The sequence below is a fragment of the Xenopus laevis genome, chromosome 3S, assembly GCF_017654675.1.
Source record: "Xenopus laevis strain J_2021 chromosome 3S, Xenopus_laevis_v10.1, whole genome shotgun sequence".
In the NCBI taxonomy this organism is placed as follows: domain Eukaryota; kingdom Metazoa; phylum Chordata; class Amphibia; order Anura; family Pipidae; genus Xenopus; species Xenopus laevis.
In genome coordinates, this window is record NC_054376.1 from 80,797,723 (window position 1) to 80,803,594 (window position 5,872).

General features: G+C 36.1%; 1 long non-coding RNA gene across 1 annotated transcript; it reads right to left on the bottom strand.

Annotated features, from left to right (window-relative positions):
* Positions 1 to 1,269: 1,269 nt before the first annotated feature.
* LOC121402187 lies at positions 1,270 to 5,410 on the bottom strand. The gene is made up of 2 exons (XR_005966667.1): positions 1,912 to 5,410; positions 1,270 to 1,586 (listed from the first exon to the last, which is right to left on the bottom strand). It is a non-coding gene; the product is annotated as an uncharacterized LOC121402187 (long non-coding RNA).
* Between the last annotated feature and the right edge of the window lie 462 nt (positions 5,411 to 5,872).

The following is a 5,872-nucleotide window of genomic DNA, read 5'->3' on the forward strand; positions in this document are numbered from 1 at the left end:
CAAATTCAATTCTGATTTGAAAAAAATTAGAAATTCAGAATATCATTGGTGGACTTTGAAAAACCATAGTTTTTTTGGGGTCTGGAATTCAAAAAGACCAACCGAAATTAAATCAAAGGGGTTTTTTTGGCCGGATAGGTACATTTTCAATTGAATAGGTAAGTTTTTGATCAAACTCAAATCATACGAATCGAAGAAATAGAGCATTTTTCAAAATTTGGATTATTTGGATAAAATGGAGTCTATGGGGGATGTCTGTAATTGGACGCTTTCTGGATAACAGGTTTCCAGATAACAGATCCTATACCTGTATATCTATATATTATAAAATCACAGCATTAAATGAAATAAAATGTATTTTAATTGTATTATAAAAGATGCTACATGCACATTTCTGCCTTATATTATTTGTTACGGTCTACTAAAAGGGAACAAAATGCAAGATAAACCAAAGACAGACAATGGGGTATTGTTTCCTTTAAAATATACCATTATGTGTATGTTGCATATAGTTTTAAAGTATTGCATACTACTACCTGAAAACGTAGATTGTAATAATAATGGATAAAATATTAGTTCGTATTATGCGTAAATTAATATATGGCTGCACACAGCGATATATACAGTCTGTTTTTTTGGGATTTGGAAACCCATTATCCAGAAAGCTCCAAATTCAAGAGAGGCCTTCTCCCAAAGACTCCATTTTATTTAAATAATCCAAAAAAAAGATTCCTAATGCTATTTTATCATGTCAGTCAAGCAAAATTAACTTTAATTACACTATATAATTTATTTGAATCTTGTTTCCATCAGTCTGGGAATTCATGATTATAGAAAGGAGGCAGGAGCCAATTTGTGGACACTGTTATTAAGGTAAGCCCTGTATCATCTCAGATGAACCATGTTTGTGCACCAGAATGGGGGACCTGATGTCCATCCCCATGCCCTGGCTACACAATTAAATGGTTAAAAACTGTGGGAATGTGGGGAGAGCAGTGACATCTAGGAAGTGCTGAATGGAAAGTGAAAGTAATTGCTTGCCCCGCCTCTATGCCTAAGGCATAGAGGAGGGGCAGGCAATATTTGATTGACAGCTGCAATTTTTAAATGCATTTACAACAGCTATGAACGCTGTAATAAAAAAAAGAATTTGGATTTAATTTTTAATTTGAAAAGGACTTTTCTTATACAGATGTTAATGTCTGGATGACAGGTCCACTTTAAAATTATTTCCTTTTTGTCTGTAATAATAAAACAGTACCTTGTAGCTCTATTTAACACTTTATTGACTGAACAAATGCAACACAAATTAAGTCACACTGCAAATAGATACTATCGATGGGGAAACAAATCTGGGAAATTGTTAGCAAATTTGGTCAAACGGCAACAGTCCAATACTTTTATTCAGAAACTCCGAACCCCTACCGGTTGGGCTCGCACTACACAAGATATCACACAGATGATGACGTCCCATTTTAGAGAGCTTTATCAGCGGACTCTTGATTTCCCGGAGGCTGGCCTTAAGTTTCTCCAAGACGCTCATTTGAATAAGCTTTCTGTCCAGGATAGGGAAATCCTAGATGCACCTGTAACAGAATCGGAGGTCGCAATGACTATCACTAATTTTAAAAACGGCAAATCTCCGGGTCCAGATGGCTTAGGAGTGGAATTCTATAAATTGCTCTTACCAGAAACGTCCCCTTTACTAACCTCTCTGTATAATGACATCTTACAAGGAAATAAGTTGTGGGATAGGGCAGCGGATGCTAGAATTATCTTATTACATAAAGAAGGAAAGGATCGTACAGAACCATCCTCTTATAGACCTATTTCCCTTCTTAATCAAGATCTAAAGATTCTGACGAAAATAATGGCTAATAGACTACAACGAATTCTCCCCACTTTACTTACCTCTAACCAAATGGGTTTTCTCCAAAATAGATATCCAGTCCAAGCCATTAGGAAAGCAATCGCTGCTATCTTCCACTGTAATCTAGAAAAAAGACATCGAGGACTGTTAATTAATCTGGATGCAGATAAGGCTTTTGATAGGATTGCTCACATACATATTAGGAGACTTTTAAAGTTTCAACATTTCGGACTCCATATGTTAAATTTATTCAAAGCATTATATGACTCTCCCCAAACTTTTCTCACAGTTAATGGCTACAATTCGGAAACGTTCGAAATTCAACAGGGAACTAGACAGGGCTGTCCTTTATCCCCTCTACTGTTTAATATCGCATTAGATCCCCTAATAAAACATCTGCTACGAAATGAGACATTCACGGGGATTCCATTAGGCCACACCGGTTATAAAATAGCAGCTTTTGCTGACGACATCTTACTATTTATTAATGACCCCCATGCGGAATTGCCTACAATTCTGGAAACAATAGAATCTTTCAGCACCTGTGCAGGATTTAAGATTAATCTAAATAAATCAGAGGCACTAGATCTTGGGGACCCTGGCATAACAAACAGAACTCATAACTTCCCTTTTAAAATAGCGGACTCTTATATTACATATCTGGGAATTAAATTACCAAAAAAGCATACTGATTTATATCCGATCAATATTCGATACACTATAGATTACATCCAGCAAGAGTTAAAATCTTGGGATAACAAACATTAACTTTCTCGGCAGAATTCACTTAATAAAAATGATTCTATTCCCAAAAATTCTCTATAAAATACAGATGTTGCCATATAGCAAAATCTGAGATTGGTAAAGGATGTCATTGGTGAGACTTTTACTATCCTACCACATTATACACTTATTCAAAAATTCCCCTTTCTTTCCGACGATTATTTGCTTTCCATTCAAATTATCCATTTCGCTATGACAGTTCTTAAACATCTATCTCAGGCGGATAGGGAAAACCCATTAAATTCCTTATGGCCAAAGAATGACTCCCTCGGAACTACATCCCAAATCTATCGGATGATTCGCACCACTATACCAGTGGAATCGACAGATACCTTTTTATCTAAATGGACCTCAGCGCTTCCGCAACTGGATACAACTCAAATACTTCAATATCATGCTAAAACTATGCGGGTATTGTCCCCGAGTAAATACCAAGAAATGTCATTACAGCTTTTACATCATTCCTATCTTACTCCGCTACAACGCTTTCGTATGGGTGTTCTAGACAATGACAACTGCCTCAGATGTCGTCAGCCTCGAGCTGATCTAGTACACTGCATTTGGCTATGTCCCGTCATACAGGAATTTTGGGAAAATGTACAGGGGTACTGGAGATCTTTGACGCACCACTTAACTCCCTTTAATTTATTATGGGTGCTTTTTGGGATTCCCCCTCCACAGTTACAGCTGTCACAGCCTGAGCGTCGCTTAGCGGAAAGACTAATGGCAGCATCTAGGAAAACTATTCTCCACCATTGGCTTTCCCCTTCAGTACCTCCACTTTCGCTAGTTAAACAAAAATTTCACTATATCTTCCACATGGACTGGTTGGAAACTACCACACATAAAGAGAAATACACAGAAGCTTTTTTTTCCACCTGGATGACATATATATCCTCACTCCCCACCCATATTAAACATTTAACGATCTACACATTTCGGAATACCACGTGGTTTGATACTGAATTGTTATACAGTAATAATGTAGTACAAGAGACGGATCACTATATACGGAATCTCCATAGCTCACAGACACAGAGTCGCCAATCACCCCCCAGGAGTCACCACATTAATAGACTGCTATCTATAAATAATGTGTAGGCGATATGAAAGACATTTCGGGTATGGGCTTTCATGTCTCACGTCTGTTGTTTGCTGATTTTGATAGAGATGTGTGAATGTCTTGCTCACAGTCTATATTGGTTGCATGTACTTTTTCTGTGCTCCTCCAAATTCCTATCAGATTATTTTCTTGCTTTATTTGATTTTGTTTTGTTCTTTGAAAAATAAATAAAAACAGTTGATAAAAAAAAAAAAAACAGTACCTTGTATTTGACTTAACTAAGATAGCATTCTGGATAACAGGTCCCATACTTGTATTTGGTATATATTTACGTGTATTGCACCAGTCAGTGTTCATTGATTTATAACATTATGTTGCCTATGGACTGAGATAAATTGGTAGGTTAACAGATTTAATAAAATGGTGGATGGCAAATCTTTTGCATAAAGTCGAATTGAGCAAGGCCATGCTCTGTGTTGTTTAGTTTCTGCCACTAGTTAATTAAGGAATATCTTTCCAGTGAAGGGAAACAAAGTAGTGTACGTATGAAAATCAAATATGTGGTAAAATGTATACAAGAGATTTGTTTTGAGAGAAGAATTTCATACTCCCAGTGTCATTCCCAATTAGGTTTCCAGGTAATGATCCCATTTGCATAGAGAGCTGAACCCACAGGTGGGAATTTTAATGGGCACACCACCTATATACATTAATTGAGAGTGACACAACTTGAACTAGTTTTATGCTTAGCCCACTGAAAATTCTACTCATATTATTTTTAATGTCAAGCTACAAGTCAAATTTGAAGATGATGGATTTGTTCTTTTTTTAAGCACAGAGTGTGAATAAAGGAATCCTATTATGCACTGCACATCTTTACTTACAAAACTGTAGATCAGAATTTGATCTTTACCATGATGGTTCAGCAGTATGTATTCATTTGTACACAGAAATGTTGTCAAGTCCCTAACAATTAGAAAATTAAAGACTTTTCATGAATCTTATTGTTGCTAATGTGTTTATTAATAAGATCTTCTAGGGCAAGATGCCTATTAATCCTTTTTAGGCATTGTGATCAAGATTGCCTCAAGATGTCAGTTTTGATGTTGGCTTGATGTAATCAGAAGTCACAATGTGCAGTATCTGCAAAAGGAACAACAAGCTACATCAGTAGATATATGGAACTTATTTCCCTATGATTATTTTGTCATCTAAAATATCTAAAGGGGTTACCTCGTTTTATGTTCTTTTCTATATAAAAAAAAGTTCCCCAGCTATCTGTCTATTATGTCTGCTAATATACTGTTAAAGAGTAATCATACCACTCACTAACCCCACATCTCAAGAGAAAACAACCCCAACCTTAATAGTCTGCCTTCATAGTTTAATTGTAATAGTTCTAGTTTTGTGCAATTTGTATGTTCATAAAAAAAAAGACAGTACTTACAATGCCAACTTCAAGGCAATTAATAATCAAGTTTAAAAGCAAAGGCCAAGCACGGTACTCTTCTAAAGACACTGGTCCAAATATAAAATGTTCAATTTACCACCATTCTTTGTAATCTAAATAAGAGGGCTCATTTACTAGCACAAGTACAGAATGCAAATTATAATTATAGGTGCAAGTGACCATATTTTCTACCCTCAGGAAGGCAAAGATAGAAAAGGAGGAGTGTATTGCAGCAGAGGCTAAGTCTAACCCTCAAAATCTTTTTAAATTTATTTATAGTTAAAAAGATGCAGGTTGAGAGTGTGGCTCCTTTAAATAATGGTAACAACATAGCTGTAACAGATACTGAAAAGGCAAATGTGCTAAATCAGCTCTTTTCTTCAGTGTATACAATAGGAGTCCGAGTTCCAAGACCTACCTCATAGCTGCAATGTTGGCTCACCTCAAACTAGTCAGTGGCTGACTAAGGATCTGGTTCATAAAGCTTTACTAAAAATGATTGTGAACAAGGTGCCAGCGCCAGATGGAATACACTCTTGGGTACTAAGAAAGCTTAGTTCTTAGCTTAGCTATTTCTGATTTTCTTTTATCTGATATGGTACCTATGAATTGGAGAAAAACTGGTGTAATCTGTATATTTAAAAAGGGATTACAATCTTAGCCTGGCAATTATAGACCATTAATTTTGACATCAGTGGAGGGCAAA